At 40.2% G+C, this 19,986-nt stretch overlaps 1 long non-coding RNA gene across 1 annotated transcript in view; it reads right to left on the bottom strand.

Moving 5' to 3' along the window:
• Window positions 1-14,173, bottom strand: part of LOC145434923 (uncharacterized) — a 310,059-nt gene extending 295,886 nt beyond the window's left edge. Inside the window, exon 1 of the long non-coding RNA XR_013913632.1 lies at window positions 12,323-14,173. This is a non-coding gene — a long non-coding RNA (uncharacterized LOC145434923). The remainder of the gene's footprint in view (window positions 1-12,322) is intronic.
• Between the last annotated feature and the right edge of the window lie 5,813 nt (window positions 14,174-19,986).

The following is a 19,986-nucleotide window of genomic DNA, read 5'->3' as shown; positions in this document are numbered from 1 at the left end:
ATAAATGCAACTTTCCACGGATTAAACTGCAACAAAAACTTGCCCTCAATCATACTGCGAAAATTCAATTTGACTTCAACCGTGACTTGACTCGTGACTTGACTTGACTTGACTCGACTTGACTCGCGTCACCTCCAAAATACGTATGCATTGCAATGAATATTGCAATTGTGCTAATCACGTTTACCCTTCATATAAGCTGATAACACTGGCTCTGAGAACTAATCCATCCCAGCTATACAGTATAGGATACGAAGCAACTCTCATCACTTGGACATTAGAGAAACAGAAATTCACTATACTTAATACAGCTGTGGCCAGTAAAATTACACGACATTGTAAAAGAGTGGGGGGTGAAGCCAGAATAAACGCTGCATTTGGTAAGCTCAAACGTCATCATCATCATCATCATTGGTTTATTAGCAATTTTATCAGTTCAATACACCACAAAAAATGCGATACAATGAAAAGACAGGAAGATGTCGAAGCGACAAGGAGCAGTCTATGGAATCTGACACTCACCTTGGCCTAGGCGATGTAAAGAGGAGGCATGCACACTGAATGAAAGCAAAGAAGACAGTATAGAAAAAGAAAGCGACAATAAATAGGGCGGCATGTCATGGGAAGCGAGATCGATAGGTCAGTCGTGGTCCGGTAATCTTCAGGATGGACTGTATTTATTTAGTAGTAATTGCTTGTATTTCGACATGAATGTGGACATGCTCGTCGACTGTCGGATGGCCGGCGTTTTTCATGTTTGTCACTTAAATGTCAAAACCGCCGTTGCAGAAATTTGTCGCACGCGTAGCCTGCCCCAGCAAATGCTCTCGTTGGCAGAGACCATGTTTGAGAACCCCTGTCACATAGGGGAGACCGGGGACAGATGTAACTAGGGGCAAATGTAACAATCGACCTCACCGCTAGTAGGATGGAGAAATCAGCTTGATATTTTAAGTGCGCATGCAGTAGTTATCTCTCCTATTATACCTGGAGTTACGTTGAGCTACTATGCGAAACCCCGGAATAATTAGCAAAAAACGAAATTTTTGACCCTTGAGTAAAGTTTTTCTGGTCTGGAATAATTTGTCTGGACGAATAGTACCTCAAGTAGTTACAACGTAATATGTGTAGCTGGAACAATGTTACTATAGTCTACCGTGGTACGGGGTCACCCCTGGGTACGGGGCGATTGTAACATTTGAGCAGCGATTTTTGCGACCCAAAATTTCCATGATTGATTGTTGATTGAGTTCCAATTTAGTTTTCATATCAACTATCGAGTTGTTGACTTCTTTATATAAAACTTTGGAAGTGAAATTTCCACGAGAAGAACACGTAATGTTGGAAAATACGAAAAGTGCTACAATTGTCCCCGGTCTCCCCTACTAACGTATATACTTTTCCTTCTGAGAGAACATACCATGCTGATAAATAAATCCAGAGGCATCGACGTAGGGTAGAAGAAAACGGAAGTGTACGTGGGATATAACTGATCAGACATGGGGTAATCTCGATTAGTAATCGTAATCGATTACGACGATTACAGCATTTTCAAGTAATCGTAATCGCAATCGATTACATTCGAAAAAAATCCAAAGTAATCGTAATCGTAATCGACTACTTCACATATTTAATCGATTTCTTTGTGAAAGAGCGATTACTTTTTATTTGTACAATGAATATGACATAACCGAACATTCGTGAACGAGGAAGAGATATTATACTAGGTTATTTATATCGCAAACGGTTGATTTTCAAACGCCACTGCTCATTATTACGTCAGAAGTATTAGCTTTGCTTGTCCTTGCGTAAGAATTATCCACAGTCCGCACGTAGTAAATATACATTCGATGTACATTGTTGTGTGATTGTTAGAACAGTATAAGCCATGCTGCATATCAGGTTATTAATACACTCCAGACGCCACTACCTCGCAGCAAGAAAGTAATCACCACTCTGCCTAGTTTCAAATAGTAACTTATGTATTGATGTGTGGTTATGCTCAGTTAAACGCAGTTTGACCGTTGCTGCTTGGCGAGCAGTAGGCCTATCTATGTAGTAGTATACGTATGTATTGTACGTACACCGGACAAAGATTTGAAATTTTGTACTCGTCAAATAACACATTACGATGGTTAAAATCAACAGCCGCTGATATATATCATAACGAGCTACTCTTTGCCGTTTCTCGTAAGGGCAATTTGCAGCATCTGTATTAAGTAGAAGGTAGAATTTTAAGTTCACTTTATCTTATTCTCATATGACTCTACTTGAAACGGGCTCCAATCGTTATTTCACAATTCTTCACTCGACATTTATACCTGTCGCCATTGCCATCCACTTATAAACCATGTTAGCGTGGGTTGTAGGTACAATCAGAACCAAAACAGCAATTCGTCCCCCACTCCAAACGTTGGTATTGGTAAAGTTATAACCAAGACACAATGTTCCGAGTCACAAGTCAATCTCACTTTTATAGTTTTGACTCGAGTCAAGTCGAGTCATTTTCAATTCACCCCCGAGTCAAGTCTGAGTCCAAGTCAGCTAGTATAGGGTCGAGTCCGAGTCATAGTGTTTGACTCGAGTACGAGGCCAAGTCGTTATGTTCACAGATCTTTTTTCAAATCAATCCGATTCAACCCTCTTTTTTCAACTCTTCTCGAGTGATATAGAATGGCTCGTATTCATAATATAATAATTTTTATCAGTTTTCACAGTTTACGGCCCTATTTTCAAGTATTAGGACTTATAGACGAAATACAAATCATGTGGTAACTTTACTATTCTTCGAAGTTACATGGAATGTATGTCTTGGCCGTTCTAGTCTCGAGTCATATGACTTAGTTCGAGTCATGCAAAATGACTCGAGTACAAGTCGAGTCAATACAAAAATTGACTCGAGTCGAGTCAATTTACGCATTTAAAAAATGACTCGAGTCAAGTCTAGTCACCAAAAAATCGCGACTCGAGTCATTACAACCCTGGGTATTGGAGCCCCAATAGGGTGGTCAGTTTTCAAGTTGATGACTGAATTTTGTCAATAATATTGGTAATTGCATTACATTGCTGGGTGCAAGTAATTCATAATTATAGCATCTGGTAGGTTGTTATAATTACTTTATTGTATGTTGTTAATTCGTGACCTCCCGTCCTCTATTTAATCAAAAGATACTGTAGTCACCCAAGACTAAAAGAAAAACTTTCGTGAGACGCACACACAAATTGTCATGTCTTCATTCCTCTGTGAGTGCCCCGGGTCGTATTTGCATTGTTGGGGTTTAGATTGGAAGGAACGGACTATTCGTCACGCCCACAGAGCGCGGCTACTGACATTTGACACATACCCAAAGTTTTGGCCAAGGTCATTATTTGGTAGCACACTTTGTGCAGTTGCATGTTGGTTGAAATTGCATACGTCTTTTGGTGTGTCGTGGCGGGGAAATGACCGCCACCGAAATGCCTATTCCTATGAATTTTGCATGCTTTTTTTTCTTGACGGAGAGAGGTGTGCATTTCAAAATCAAGCTATTTAGAGACATTAAATCCCGAAGCTCGACGAAAATTTTCAAGGCACCTAACTCTCTTGAAAATAAATACTCTATAATAATTTGTGTTGATTTACGGAATAGTTTTGAGTCCCCTTCGAGCTCGCTCCCGGTCCTATTAGAGAGTTTGGGGTGTGGCAGTTACGGACCTGGCAAGAATGCAAATCGTTGGGTGCGACGAATAGGCCTGTATAGAGTTGGGCAATGGGTGCATTATGACGTAACACGCAAATGACGTATGATTTATAAGGAAAGTTGTTATCTCATTAGACCTTTTCATCGCATGCCTTATATTGTCTTCCAATATCTCTTCTGAAATTAGTTCTAAGAAGCAAAACAAATGTAATCGTGAGTAATCGTGATTACTTTTGAAATGTAATCGTAATCGTAATCGACTACTTCCTGATTTTGCTGTAATCGTAATCGTAATCGTAATCGCAGGATTCACAAGTAATCGTAATCGCAATCGATTACATACGTGAAGTAATCACCCCATGTCTGTAACTGATACTGTTTACGTCAGCGAAACCAGTTGTTCTTAATCATTCGAGCGGAATAAGCCTAAATAGAGAACAATCGGTCGTCACTCAATCCCAAATTCACTCAACTATGACAAGTCGTCCGACTAATAAGCGTAATGTTACGAGAGTAATGGAGCGCAAATGTCGCACAAAAGTCAATCGGCGTTATGCTTGTCAACCTTATATTTAAACTTTTAACGGGTATTTCTCGAGAATTATTTGGCTTTGTGTGATTTCAAGGAGTGTAGTATGTATTTCAACGACTTTAAAACGAAATATGCATAAATGTAGGCTTACCATACGTCCTCTTTTAAGAGGATTTGTCCTCTTTTTTGACTTTTTTGAAAGTGTCCTCGGAGGACGCCCTTTTGTCCTCTTTTTTGAGATTTTGTCCTCTTTTTTGAAAATTTAGGTCAAATTTAGAGGAAAATGCGAGTGATATGCCCCAAATTAGCGCAGAAGTGAAGCTCCATCGGGTATTTCGGAAGGAAAAGCGGTGACTTTAGCTCTGAGCGAAAAGAAGACCATTTTTTTTTTTTTAGTCATCCACCTGGCAATGTGGAGAGAAAAACGTTATTTTGAGCTCTGAGCGAAAAGAAGACCTTTTTTTTTTAGTCAACCGATCACGAAGTGGGAAAAATTTACCGGTTTTTGAGAATTCTTCTCCAGTTTTGCATGTCTGAAATTTCTGGAAAAGTGTCCTCTTTTTACATTTCCAAAATATGGTAAGCCTATATAAATGGCTGACCTTCAACCGAAATGGACCGTATATAATTTAGGGAGGGTATGAACGTGAGGTTCACGTTCGCGTTCTGTGTGTGAACCTCGGAACTTAAAGGTTCACGTTCACAAGCGAACCTTGATAGGCTCTGCACTGTGAACCTTTTTCATAAATTACAATTTTCACTTCAATATAACATCCTTTGATGAAATTTCTTTCACTTCAACTTCCGTCCATTCTATCAATGGCGCTGACAGCATAAAATATCAACACTAAACGAGCATATGCACCTTGACAATCTCAAAAATTTTACATTTTTTGTTACAGAAGTTTGCTCGAAATATCCAGCTTTGCGTTTGTAAATATATTTAGCGACTCTCTGCTGTGAGCTTGACCCGAAATCACACAACATCAAGAGCGAAATACACTACATGCAGTCAGCAAATGATGCTTATTCAAGCAATCAATGAAATTGGTATCGTTGTCTGATGTAAAAAATTTAGCAGGCGTACCGGTTCAATCTTGATTTCATATGTTTATTGTATCATAAAAACCTAATCCGGGTGAGTGGGGTATGGCTACTGCATTATAACTTGTTATCGGGGTAATATCGGTAACAAGTATAGAAACCCGTTTTAAATTTGCTCAATATGAACGTGGCAATACTCAGGCGCCGAATACATTGTCCGATCTGGCATAGACCGCCAGGGCGTAAGCATACTGTCCCTTGCAAGTCCTCATCGAAATTGTAGTCAAAGCGACGGAAGATATTGATTTTATGGGATTATTATATCATTTGATTGCCCCAGTTGATACATTAAGCAACGTTTACAATAAATACTTCAGCATTGTGGATTTCTGTGGCCCGAGTCGTCGCTAGGTATCATGTACAATTACATTATTATAGGCTATTACTTCACTGAAATGTAAGGTTGGAATTAGCAATATGACGTCACGTGACGTCAAGAGGTTCACGTTCGCGTTCACATAGAACCTCTCAAAAAGGTTCGCGTTCACACGAACCTGAACCTTTCAGAGGTTCACACCATCCCTAGTATATATGCTTCAATGTAATTTTCGGCTTGAAGCGAAAATATTAGTAGTCGAGATACAGGACTATTGCTGTTCATGACCTACCAGTTATACATTTCTACCATACAACTCAAAGAATCCGTGAAATACCCGTCGCTCTGTTTACTCTATTTTAGAGCCTCATTAGGTCAATAAAAACGCTACAAATATTTACAAATCGACTGCGTCATAGGTATTTTATCGCGGTATACAAATGGTGATGACATGACTATCTTACAATCCTCTACAAGTTCATTCAAGTAGGTTGTGATTTTTTATGAAATTACTTAGCTTATGCTGCAAACGAGTTTCGTCATTAAAAACACCGTACCATGATTAGTAATTATATTTATTCTCATAAAGTTAGAGCCAAATTTGAACTTTTTGAATCCTAATTGGTATTGGTTTTGGTCATGCAAAATCAGAAAAACAATAGTTTTTGATGACATTTTTTCACGCTACCCAGTGTAATTGGGGCTCTCAAGGCGAAATTTCCAAATACATCATTCCCATAGGTGAAATTGCAAAAAATCGATCTCGGCTCGAGGGAAGACATCTACTTTACGCAGCTCCAACTCGGATATTATATCTCCACTGAGAGGTCGATGCTGCCTATTTCTTCCGCGCGTATTTCCGGTCGTCAAGAATAATTAACACATTCTGTGGCCGTAAATTCAGTCTACTTCATTGAGATAGCCATGTTTTAAAGATGGTACTGTGATTTTCAAGTGTGACAATAGCACTCGTCAAAGTAATACAGACATAACCTAAACCTCACCAAGTTTTAAAGGCAAGCAGATTTGTATGAAAACCAGTTAAATAGAAGTAAAAATAGCCTACAAACATAACTACTTACTTACTTACTGAAAAATCGTTACGTAGACGTTGGGTTAGTGTGTAGCTATTACATTATAGTGCTGCAATAAAATGTTGCAATGAACATTATCAACGGCATTGCGCGAAATAACACCATATAAGCATTCCCTGGTGAAAGCTGATCTAAAATGACACGAATATCAGACATATTACCTTCGCAAACATACACCTGTTGGGTAAATCGTGCATGCTCTTATACACTTTACAAAGCTACATGTAGATCGCGGAAATTCCACAACTTGCAGGCATGTCCTTCACTTCAGACGGCTGACCGTGTATGAATAGATCTGATCACATGTCAACAAAAGCGACAAAAGCACACACAGATAGCGCAAATCATACAAAGCATAAGCACTTCCTTCGCTTCTGACAGCTGATTGTGTAAATGCGTGGGCCAGCTTCGGGTCACTGAGGATGACGTCACGCACTTCATGTCGCATCCTGAAGTTCTAGAAATCCCCGAGTTGTACTTGTAGTTCAAGGCAGGTCTTTGGAGCAGCCGTAAATTTGCATTGCTCCAGCTCCGGCTCCGGAGCTGTCTTATATCATACATTAGCTCCAGCTCCTGCTCCGGAGCCGCATTATTACCACTGCTCCGGCTCCAGCTCCGGCTCTGAAAACTATCGAATGTATCTGTCCATATCAGGGGTGGCAACCTGCGGCCTGCGGGCCATATGTGACCCGCGGGAAGGTTTTGAGTAACCGACGAGCTAATTTCCCATTACATTATCGAAATTATGTTATATTATCGAAATTGAATTGCTCATATTGTGAACTTGGGATATTGATGACTGAAATATCAGTTCCGACGCATTGGCAGATCCAGGGTCTAGTCACATTTTTAGTAAATCGTTGTACATTACAATAAACTAAAAAGTAGTAAAATTTTTCTTCACACTTCGCGTGTTTAATTTTCACACGACTTCTTGCTTTGTAGCAAGAAAAATGAAACTGAAAAAAAAACGCCTGAAATAGCCGATTGAGTCTAACTATATTCGCAATTACGAGAGAAAGTCTTTTCACGTTTGCGCTCGCAGAAAGATCGTCGACGATGAAATGTAGGCACAAAATGATTGTCGTATATTAGCGGAAATCTTCGATATCGATATGTCCAGATGCCGAATAGTCCTGTCCTTGCAAACTGAGCCGAGCGGGCGGTATACAGTCGACCCGGAATATGCCCAAGTAATAATAATATTAACTTTTTACGCGCCTGGTGCGGCTAGTGGGCATCGCACTCGTTCGTCAATTTCATGTGGCCCTTTAGCCGAAAAGGTTGGCCATACCTGGTCGATATAGATTACTAGTTTACCCGTAGGTTAGTTATCTATAGTAATCTAGAGTCTGTAAGCCAGGGGTCACCAACACGCGGCCCGCCAAGTCATATTCTGCGGCCCGCGACCTGATTTGAGATTTAGGAAGAAAGCTAAGAAAACCATTTTGAAATGCTGAAATTAACTACAGTTTCAACATGTTGTTGTTTCAAAATAAGCTGTTCTCTTGTGCCCAACATCAATATTCGTCATTATAGCTAAAACGGCTGCGGTGATGGCAACAGCGTTCCATCGAGGGAGAATCAGCTGATGTGAATGGGCATATTGTCTTGACTTGCAACGGCCCAAACACTGCCAAGACGGAGACGCATAGAAAACGGCTTAGGGCAGTGGTTCCCAAACTGGGGAGCGCGCGCCCCTTGTGGGGGTGCGAAAGCATCTGAAGGGGAGACGGAGATGCGCTCAAATGAAATTTTTTTCGCGCTCCGCGTGATTTACCTCTACTTCGTAGTTATTGCTATGTGTATAGTCCGGAATTCATCTTATAGATTTATGTTATCAACAGCCATGACCTTCCATGCCATCAAACTAGCCGCTGGGATTGCTAGCATTCTGGTTGCATTTTGTGATATGACGAATTTTCAGGTGTGTGTCTAAAAAAGTTTGAGGACCACTGGCTTAGGGCTTCCCCACAAGATCAAGCTTTACGTGGCGATGGTCTTTCAGCTACCCAGTAAACACAGTACAGACCAAAGATGTAGAAAGCCGAGCCTGATATAGTAGATATTAGATCTCGGCAGGTCGTAGAAAGGGGGATTTTGTGTCGACTCAATTCAATGTCTTTTCCATGTCCTTCAATAATGTAAATATTATGCAGATGCTACAGCCTTTAAACATGGTGAGTAGAATGTAGATCCTACATTAAAAGAATATCCTGATATAATAACCTGTTTTCTACCACTGGGGATAACCTGATCACGGCTGCGTACACACACACACACCACATTATCTACTACATATTAATCACATTTGCGGTAATTTAATTCAAAACGAATTGGCAAGTAAATAATGCCGGTGTAAAAAATGAAACGAACGAAATTACTTGTAGGGCCAAGTAGCAATGAATGAAACTATGAGAACAGTCAGTAATCAGAAGGTTTCATCGTCTGATGATGATAATCCCTCTGGCGTTTTCTTTTCAACACCCTGTAGAAATAAAATGAAAATGACGATTATTAGCTAAGACATTCGTACTGCGAAAATGGCAGAGGTAGCGAGTAACGAATGACTCCTACATTTTTTTCACCCATACTTACTAAAATGGATTTGATTCTGGACTATTTCCACTCAAGTTTTCCAGTTTTTATTATTATATTTTTTATTATTATATGACTAGAGAAATGACTTCAATCGCCACTTCTACTTGATTATCAAGATCAACGATGACTACTCCAGCAATCTTTGAAAACAGCCACTAACACAACAAGAATTCTTGACTAAAATTTCTTCACATTCTGTCAAAAATGATCAATTCAACAATCCAAATGAATCAGTTATTTGGCAGCTAGTTGGAGAGATATATACTCAAGTCTAGAAAGTGGAATGATACTCTGCCTGGAAAGCTGAAGACCTAACAATATTGTGTACAGAGAACAAAACATTTGAGTGGCGGCACTGGTATAGACATTAACAAATTATTAGAATTGACAGCAAGATAACCAGCAAGACATTAAAATGAGAATTAGTGCAGTTTCTTAGGCTGTAGTGATACTCAGCCAGTAATTGACTTAGCAGAGAGCAAAACGTTGTAAAAAAGCGAGCGAAACCTCCGACAAATGATACGATAAAACATTAGAATCGACAGTCTTACTAGAAGCAGAATAACAATCATGAGGGGTTAGAGAACAGAAGCCCGGGAAGTGACCATCAGAAATTATTGCATACTGGCCGAACAAATCCATGACCACTAACAAATGGTCTTTTAATAGTCAATATTGATACCAAATGACAACACCCCTATTTCACCGCAACATTCAGCAAATACAGCGCTGGAGTCAACCTTATAAAGCGCTAACCAAACGCCCATTAGTTTTCCCACCTACTACTGCGCGCTTCGCGGATGGAAATACGCATTAAAGCGAATGGACGCGACTTGTCACACTCTTGCTATTTCTGCTCCCTTTTTCTCTTCCTTCCTTTTGAGGAGAGAAACAGTCGGCCGCGTTTACGGATCGTGATTTCCCGGCTTAAGGGTGATTCTTCCTCCAATGGTCAGCACCTTGAAAATTGGGAACAATGTTGTTGCAAAATGCATGACAATTTGAAAGTTACATCATTCTAATTATTCCAGTTATGGCCGTGAATCGTTACAAGTGCGGTAACCATAAGAATTATTACTATACTTCAACTACAAATACAATATATTGTATAAAATAATTACTAATTCTTTTACGTTGATCGAGTCCCAAATGGATGAAATATGTCAAAGAATTTGCTAAATTTTTTTGTATAATTTGACAGATTCCGAAATCTTCTCAAAGTGCACCTTTCAAAAATTTGATATCAAGACTCCCAACATTTTACAATTCGAAGTTGGATGGCTTAACCAATACAAGCGAACAGTTTGTATCGCAATTGACAATTATGTAGAGAACGCTGCGAGACATGTGAGTAGGCCTACCCTAAAACGTTTCTCTGACATGGACATTAGGGCTCTTAAAAAATGACTTTTTTTCTCAAATCGTTCTTGCTACTTGATAAAATTGTTAGGTTACCTAATTCAAGCCTACACACCAAATTTGGTTCAATTCCAACCAGTAGCCGCATTGCTACAGCAAAAGAAAGTTTTTATTTATTATATAAAAATAAATAGAAAAAATTTGAAAATTTTCTGTTCACCCCATGAAAGTGTTAGGTTATGTATAGAAACGATGTTCAGCAAATTTGGTTCGATTCAAACAAGTGGAAGCGGAGTTATTGCCATCGAAAAATTCTGATTTTAATAAAATAGTATTTACGTTGGGCACCACTATAATAAATAATTAAAGAATTGTGTCACGCTTTCATACTGTTTTACGCAACCGTTGTTATGCACTGCATTGTTGCTGTGTTCTGGCTCCATTGATGTTATTTCTAAATTCGACATTAATGCTTCATAATTCTCCATCTGGTTTTGAATTCAACTCTGTTTTGCTTCCTTTATGGTGCCGGTAGCTCTTTAATAGGCACACGAAAAGTTCTTCGGGTTTCAATAACGTTTATCATGAAGGTACTTTTGAAAGCGGTATTAAAATTTTGTACCACCAACCAGTTATTTAATTACTATTTATCTTCAAAGTAAATGCTCATTGCATGAAGCAGGGTTGTAAGACTCGAGTCAGGTTTTTCTGTTGACTCGACTTGACTCAGGTCATCTTCTCAAAGTACTGAAATGGCTCGACTCATTGCGCATGACTTGAGACTCAGACGGCCAAGACCGACATTTCATTATTATTTCAAAGAATAGTACAGCAAATCGCTATTGGGATTTCGTCTATTGATACTGGTATTTGAAAATGCGGCCAGAAACTGCTAAAAGTAAGGAAAATTCGTATAATATAAATGCGACCCACTCGATATCACAAAAAAATATATAAAAAGTTGGTTTAACAAGACTTAAATTGGAAACTGAGCAGCTAACACAATGACTCTGGCTCGAGTCATAATACCATAACTCGGACTCGGCCCTATGCTCGCTGACTTGGACTTGACTCGGTGGTGAATTGAAAATGACTCGAGTCAAAACTATAAAAGTGAGATTGACTTGCGACTCGGAGCCTTGTGACTTGGTTACAACCCTGGCATGAAGCCTCAATAGTTACATGAGTGGGGTGACTAGACAAAGAACACAGTGACATTTACAGCATATCATGAATGTCTCTTACTATATGTGATCTTTTTCAAATGGAGGTTGATGAAAACGTATTTCCCATTCTTTCCGACTCTGCTATAATGTCACCAGACTGGCAACCTTCTTCATGATGCTTTTTGCTGACTGACCAATATTGTCGCCGCCAACGGTACGAGTGCAAATGTCTGATATGTCAATATAGGAACAGAATTAGTTGACTGTTCATGACCGTCCACGTTCAGAGTTGCATCTCAAAGATGCTAAAATAAGCCCAAATATAATCCAAGCAATACGATCGTCCACTTTGACTGACTGAATTTCTAAAAATAATAAACATAACACCTTGATAGCTTCCACATCTTACGTTTATATATACCGTCTGCTATCGGCAAGCATTTGAAAATAACAAAACAGATTCAACATACCACATCTCTTGCAAAGGCTTTTGCTTTCATTCAATATGTCATCAAACTTCTTTAAATCCTCCTTTGTGGTGAGTGGCTTTGGAATTCTTCTAGGATCAATTACGATATCGTTTTATCATATACAATCTATGACGGAATAAAAGTTTCGGATAAATTCTGAAACGAACACAATTTTCCACACAAAAGTCAATTGCCACACGAAATGTCAAATGCTACGTTGCCATTTTACGGTCCATTATAGCTAAACACCAATGAATTGCGGGTTCGAGCCTGACACGTCGCCTCCATAATTCCTACCGAAGTGTTGGCCGTTTATCTAGGCTCCTCCTCGCCATCTGATCCGCATAGCCATGTCTTAAAAAGCCTAGGAGTGGGCCGTGGGCAGATGGTTGCCGATGAACTCGGCACTTGGTGAATTCGGCCCTCGGGAAATTTTGTAATGAAGTGTATTAACAGCTATTAATATGAATTATTAAACTAATAATAGTAGTATCAAGTGATTCGTCAATCTTGTAAGGAGGTCAGGGCATCCGTAGATCACGCAGTCACGGCGTGATTAGATCACGGATTGCGTAGCCGCAGGAAATAACGCAGCGCTCATATACCGACCACGCGCGGTCTGCTTGGAATCGATGGCGTGAGTGACGGGCCTGTGTCGTGTAGGTTTTGAGAAGATGGATCTTGGCGTTGTATGTGAGATCGAAAATGTGGAAGATCAAGCGGCGCTTCTTCGTTTATCGATCACGACAAGCCAGTGTTCCTCATCAACAAATTTTTCGCATGATCACGTCAAAATAAATTATTTTTTGCCTTTGGAGAGACGATTCCACTCTGGGGTTAGGGTGTCTCGATAACAGGGTTGAAGGATCCCAAGATTACGAGATCTACCGCGAGCCACGACACGTTTAAATTTCCTTTTTGATACTGTTCATTCATATTAAATGCATTTCTAATGCGAAGGTGTTCTAGTGCCAATTCCTCCAAGGGCCGAGTTCACCAAGTGCAGAGCGTCGCGTTATTTCCCGCGATCACGCAATCTGTGATCTAATCATGCCGTGACTGTGTGATCTACGCATGCCCTGACCCCGTACAACATTGACAACCACTCAAAGCGCCAAGTTCACCGGCAAACATTCCAGTAACCAATCATGGCGACCGGTACCGCTACCAGATCTACCACGGCCGAATTCACCAAGTGCCGAGTTTGTGCGGCCGAGTTTACTGGTAATCGGGCAGATACGGAATGATAATAATAAGAACCGGCCTGGTGTAAAATGACCAGTGTAGTCGAACCACCACCATGAACACCACAAACTAACAAACAAACATCTAACATGGAAAAGATATTACCTTTACAGCCTTTGACAAACACAGTTACCATTGAAATCAGCAATTTAGGTCTTATTCGAAAGCAGAATAACAACTGTTTTAGCGGACATATCAAATCAAATGTTGGAAAGTTCATGTAAATTAGCCCAAAATATTATCTTACTGTGACCATATTCTATCAATATGGTCTGGCTAGCCAAATTCTCTGGGCCGACATAAACAAGCTGCGTTTGGTTTCAACGATTAACAATCTTGTCACTGGATTCGAGCTATAATTGCACAGAAATATCAAATTTTGCTTCATTAATCAACATCAAGTTGAAAATGTCCATTCTTGCACCAACTTTTATAAAATCACGAATCAGTGTTCTACAGGTATGTATCTATATGACTTATATACCTAGAAAATTCGGCACTTCTTCGATGGCAGTCAGAGATCGAAAAGTGTTCACCATGATCACCAATGAATGTTTTCCATGAACACGAATAAAAATTTATAAACGTCAAAATAAATTGTTTTCTTTGTGCCTTTGGAGAGACGGATATTAGGGTGGGGGAACTGGAGATTGGAAATGGGTTAGGGTCAAAGTTGGGGCTAGGGTACCCTAAGAACAGGGTTGGAAGAGGTGGGGTATTAGGGTTGGGAGTTGGCAGGATATTAGGATTGGGTAGGGGGATTGGAGGTGGGTTAGGGTCAAAGTTGGGGCAGGGTATCCCAAGATTAGGGTTGGGAAAAGGGATATATAGGGGCTGTGGGAGAGGGGCTGTTAGGGTTGGGGAAAGGGAGATTGGAGGTGGGTTAAACCCCGGTTAGAGGTAATCCAACCCCAACTTGGAACCTAACCCACCTACAACCCTAATATCCCCCCTCCCTAACCCTATTATCCCCCTAACCCTAATCTTGGTATATCCTACCCCATCTCCCCCAACCCTAACCCTATTATCCCCCCAACCCTAATCTTGGGATACACTACCCCACCTCCAATCTCCCTCTCCCCCAACCCTAATATCCCCCTCCCCAACCCTACTATCCCCCTTCCATAACCCTACCCTAACCCTAATATGCTCCCTCCCGCGACCCTAATATCCCCTAACCCCGACCCTAATATCCCCCTAACCCAACCCTAATTTCCCCCTCTCACAACCCTAATATCCCCCTCCAGCAACCCTGATGTCCCCCTCCCCCTAACCCCTACCCTAATATCCCCCTCCCCAACCCTAATATCCCACTTCCCTAACCCTAATATCCCCCCTCCCCAACCCTAACCCTAATATCCTCCCTCCCGCAACCCTAATATCCCCTAACCCCGACCCTAATATCCCGCTAACCCAACCCTAATTTCCCCCTCTCACAACCCTAATATCCCCCTCCAGCAACCCTGATGTCCCCCTCCCCTACCTTAATACTCCAACCCTAATCTAGGGATACCCAAAACCCAACTTTGACCCTAACCCTGACCCAACTCCAAACGCAAAAACAATATATTTTGACGTTTATAAATTTTTATTCATGTACATGGAAAACATTCATTGGTGATCATGGTGAACACTTTTCGATCTCTGACTGCCATCGAAGAAGTGCCGAAAATTCAAGCATAAATATTATGATATACCGTAGGTATAGGTACCGGTAATTCAGATGTTTGAAGCGACTTGGACAACTAGATAATTATAGTGGTCTAATTTCACTAAATTAGAGCGAAACGCCAGTAATATAATTGTAATCTAATTCGGAAAAAAACGGTTTAGCTCTAATTCTAGCCTGGAAAAGCTGAAACTTTTCTATAGTTGTCCACACCTGTTTTGCAAAAAGTCAAACAGCTCAAGGCGTCATATACTACAGGCAATTCGAAATACCCCATAAGCTATATGCTACTGCGTATATACCTTTAACCCGCTACCTCAGTCAGTCACAATTCCTATATATTTACGGCATTTACCATACAGAAAGAGCGAACTATGTCTGGCTGCGACCTGTTGCGCATCAAATCTTTGTCCCGCGCGATGACGTAAAATTTGAATCGCCGAAATATTCTAGAAGTCACGCATCGATAATCATATTCCTAAACGTACAACATCTCACTTATTTAGTTATTCTCTGAATAAAACTATTAGCCATACTCGTTGAACATGCGAGATTACCGAAAGAGCGAATATATATATAATGAAGATCATTTATATCAGAAGAAAACAAAACTGTTCGACCTTAGAGCAACAACACGAATATACAACACCGGTGACATCCTCACGCAATAAAACGAAGGGAGAACAATGTTTTCTAATGGATAGAACGAAGCTACTGCATGAGATCGAACAAAACCGGATGGGAATTCATCGTGATTGAATGTACCGACAAAGTCATCCTTTCTACGTATTTCAGTCATACCAGCGAGAGATAGAAAATTTGCATTAGGTTAACTACCGGATATAACGAAGCCTAATGCATGAGATGGAACAACACCGAGTATGAATTTATTCTGATTGAATATAACCACAAGACCATCCTACTACGTATTTTAGACATTCCCTCGACACTTAGAAAATCAGAACCTAATCGAGATGATCCCGGATGATCCTTTTACGGTTTTGTGTTTGCTGGGTAGTAACGAATCTCGCTATTCCTAATATCGATTCCTTAGTCGCTGAAAAGCGTTTCCAGGCATCGTGCACAGCTCACAGTTCAAAATATAATATAATTGGTGATAATGATTTTTTTGTTGTATTTGTATTCCTTTAATGAAATATTATTTCTTTTGTGGTCAAATATGGCCATTGCATATGTTAGGTAGCTCACCGTTGTACTGACGTAGAGTTTTAGAACGTGGTTTCCTATTTTACATCGATGTCGAATTCATGCGGTCCGTGCCCTCTACGAAATTTGAAAAGTGGCCCGCGACCCGTTTTGAGTTGGCGACTCCTGCTGTAAGCCGTCAGTAACGGATGCAGCAACGAAGACATAGGTGCCGCCGTGCCGGCTTGTGACGTCATAATGAATACTTGTCAATTGTCGATAACATCATAGTTGCACTAGAACGCACTTTACTCCATGCCATTGCTGTGTACAGCATTAGAATTCCGATGCGGCGTTTTAACACTGACACTGTACTCGTTAACATTAAGCCATGCAGCTCAATTCAATCTTTAAATGTGCGATTATTATTCAACTGTAACTGTAGTACGAGCAATATGGGCGGATATCACCACGTTATCAACAGAAATTCGAACTGTACCAAATGGCCATTGGTTTGACGTTCGATATTGGTACACTCGTTACCAGTTCATCCGGTGGTGATCAAGTTTATCGGAGTATAATATTTTCCCGTTGAAACGAATCGAATAATCGAATTGAACACTGTGCCATGCACATTGCGCCATGCCCATAACGAATTAAGCTATGCAGTATGCACATTGCACATTTACAAGTCACAGTGCGCGATAATCCGGGAATACTAGAGTTTCAAGCAGACATCAAGAATGAATTTACGAAACAGATCATTACAAATTGGAAATCGCCCATCAAATCAGTAATTTGTCTCCAACATAAAATACCATGGGGTCCTGACATCGCATTGAGTAGCTCGAACCGCGACAAATCTTTGCTGAGTGTAACGGCGTTTTGGGCTACTCTTCTGCCATCCCTTATTTACGCTCGAAAATCCTTACTGGAGTGAATGACGATGATGCGCAGTAATGAATTCCAATTAGCATGCATAATTGCATACTCAATAACACTGTCCAAATTCGCGGCCCGATTAAAGAACTATCACGAAAGAACGAGTATTCGCTCATTCGATTCGTAGCAACGATGAGATGGAATTTCTCGGCTCGTGCTCGTCATACCGTCATGTGCAACGAAATCACGTTTTTATCCTCTCTCCCATTTCGCGTAATACATAGTCATCATTATTTTCGAACCGTACAATTGGCTAACAAGGTTGCGTTGATGATGAAATTGCGAGTATGCCGAATACCAACAATATTCACAGGCATATTTCGCATACCGACGTCCGGCACTCAAGTATGAAAATTGAACATTGAACATATGACTGCTTTGCTGTTAAATCCCCATAGATATGGTTAGTCGGAAAAGGTAGCGCCAAAGAGGAAAAGATTCCTAATTTCGCGAAGGCCTGCTGTTGAATTATGTGTGCTCAGCAGATATGGTTGTTGCATATATAATACCATCTTATGAAATACGTCGGAGCCGGAGTTACCCTTCAAATAACTGGCTCCAGCTCCGGCTCCTGCTGAATTTCATGTAGAGCTCCGGCTCCAGCTCCAGCTCCGGGGAAAATGCACGGCTGCGGGCTCCGGCTCCGGCTCCAAAGCCGTGGTTCAAGGTACTCAACTTTTCTTGAAATAAATCAACTTTTTCAGATTATTCAAGTAGATACTGTCAACTTGCAGTACCTACACGTTATACAATTTTACTCCATCATTTGAGTGACAAATGGCGATATGTATCCTCACATCTGCACGACGCATGTGAAGCGAGTGGCGCAGTTGGCGCCAGCGTCACGACACCAATGGCAGTGGTTCGAATCCCGGCTCGGACTAATTTCTACGTGTCGGAGGTTTTATGGGCTCCCCATCGTCAACCTCACTACAGTCGCAGTGACTTAAAAAGCCCAATCACAGTGGGCCGAGCTATAAGTCGGTAGCAAAAAGAGACGACGATGAAGTGCGCGTGAAAGAGAGCGCCCTGAGAGAGTGCAAGAACATTAAAGACACGAAGAAATGCCATTCGTTGTACTGTACAAATTGTAATGTCGTGAAGCACAAAGCCTTAAACAGGCTAAAAGCACCACTGTTGTGAATAACAATTTGAATGTATTACTGAAATTTTAAAAATGTACTCCAATCTCGCCATTTTCCTTTGGGGGCAGGTTACTCCCCGGATTATGTGTGTATTTACCAGTTTTACTGTGAATAAAGGATAATAATAATATTACTGTGAATAAAGAATATAATATTAATAATAATCTGCACTACGCCTACCTACCTCACCTGCGAATCAAGTTTTGACATATACAACGATTGTCAATCATTTTCTCCTCAGTTCTGTGCAACCTCTTCTCGCCTTCTTCGCAATCGCATAATAAAATACTTTGAATAAGTCTCTTCCCATCCCGAAAACCAAACGATTATGTGAAGCTCAAATGACTAATTAATCTTTCTTTCAAACCAATTCTATACATTTATTAACATGAAAACGCAGTCCAAAACCACACAAAATAACCGAAATTCCTACCACCACACTCTCGGTCCAAGGTGGAGGGACTGGAGGTACTTAGCAGTCATTAACAACATTCTTGGTTGTTGATAATGCCGTAGTGTTATTCCATATCAATTATAAAGAATCGTAACATTTCAGTAACAAGTGAATAATGAATCACATTCATACGGTTATCAAAAATTACGATTGTTATCTAAAATAGCAAGGAAACAAAAAACGTGGACATCGGCAAAGAAGCAAAGAAAATCTTCGTCCTGAAGTCCAGCCATTGTCACTCAATAACATAATAATATCAACGTTATTGATGAAAATTCCCCATGAAATATATTGGTATTGAAAATTATGAACAGTGTAAAATTATTATTCAACATTCTCCTGACGTCAACAGAAGATATGAAGAGACAACACAAAATGATGATGAAACACAAGTAATCCTACATGATTGACATTACCATGGATTTCATTTATTTTTAACAAAATTTTATAGTTTATATATATATATTTTTAATTTTTTATGAATTTAGTTTCTATCGTAATCCATCACGCAGAATGTGAAGACATTGCACACTGAAAATCTAAGATCCAGTATTGGGATGACTCGAGTCATGACTTGACTCGAGCCAGACTTGAGTCCCCTTTTTCGCATTACTTGACTTGACTCGAGTCACTTTGCTAAGATGACTTGACTTGACTTGACTCGGCGTATCAGAAATGTGGATTGACTCGTGACTCGGAGCAAAATTCACGAGTCAATTTCAAGTCATCAAATAATCTGTGTCGATAAAAATCATTGTATCTTGCATATGTTCGTATTGTTCGCGATCAATCATTCAATGATCGTGCGTTTCACTGAGCCTCGATTACTGTCTCACAAATAAATTGGCCGCAAACGAAGTGATTGAAGCTTACAGCTTACGTTGTCGTAACTCTAGTGGTAAAGTAATAACATAGCAAAATGTATATTTCTGTTTAACCAAACCTCTTGTTTTATTGAAATTGAATTCGAATATAGTTTATATAATACTCAGCCATTGGCGCAAGCTCGAATTGTATCATATCTATTTGTAAATGGGTAATGAATTGCATCTTTTTAACTTGT

This window comes from Botryllus schlosseri, chromosome 3 (genome assembly GCF_051294905.1).
Source record: "Botryllus schlosseri isolate E-star chromosome 3, Bs_hap1, whole genome shotgun sequence".
Classification (NCBI taxonomy): domain Eukaryota; kingdom Metazoa; phylum Chordata; class Ascidiacea; order Stolidobranchia; family Styelidae; genus Botryllus; species Botryllus schlosseri.
This window is presented reverse-complemented; position numbering and strand designations above follow the sequence as displayed.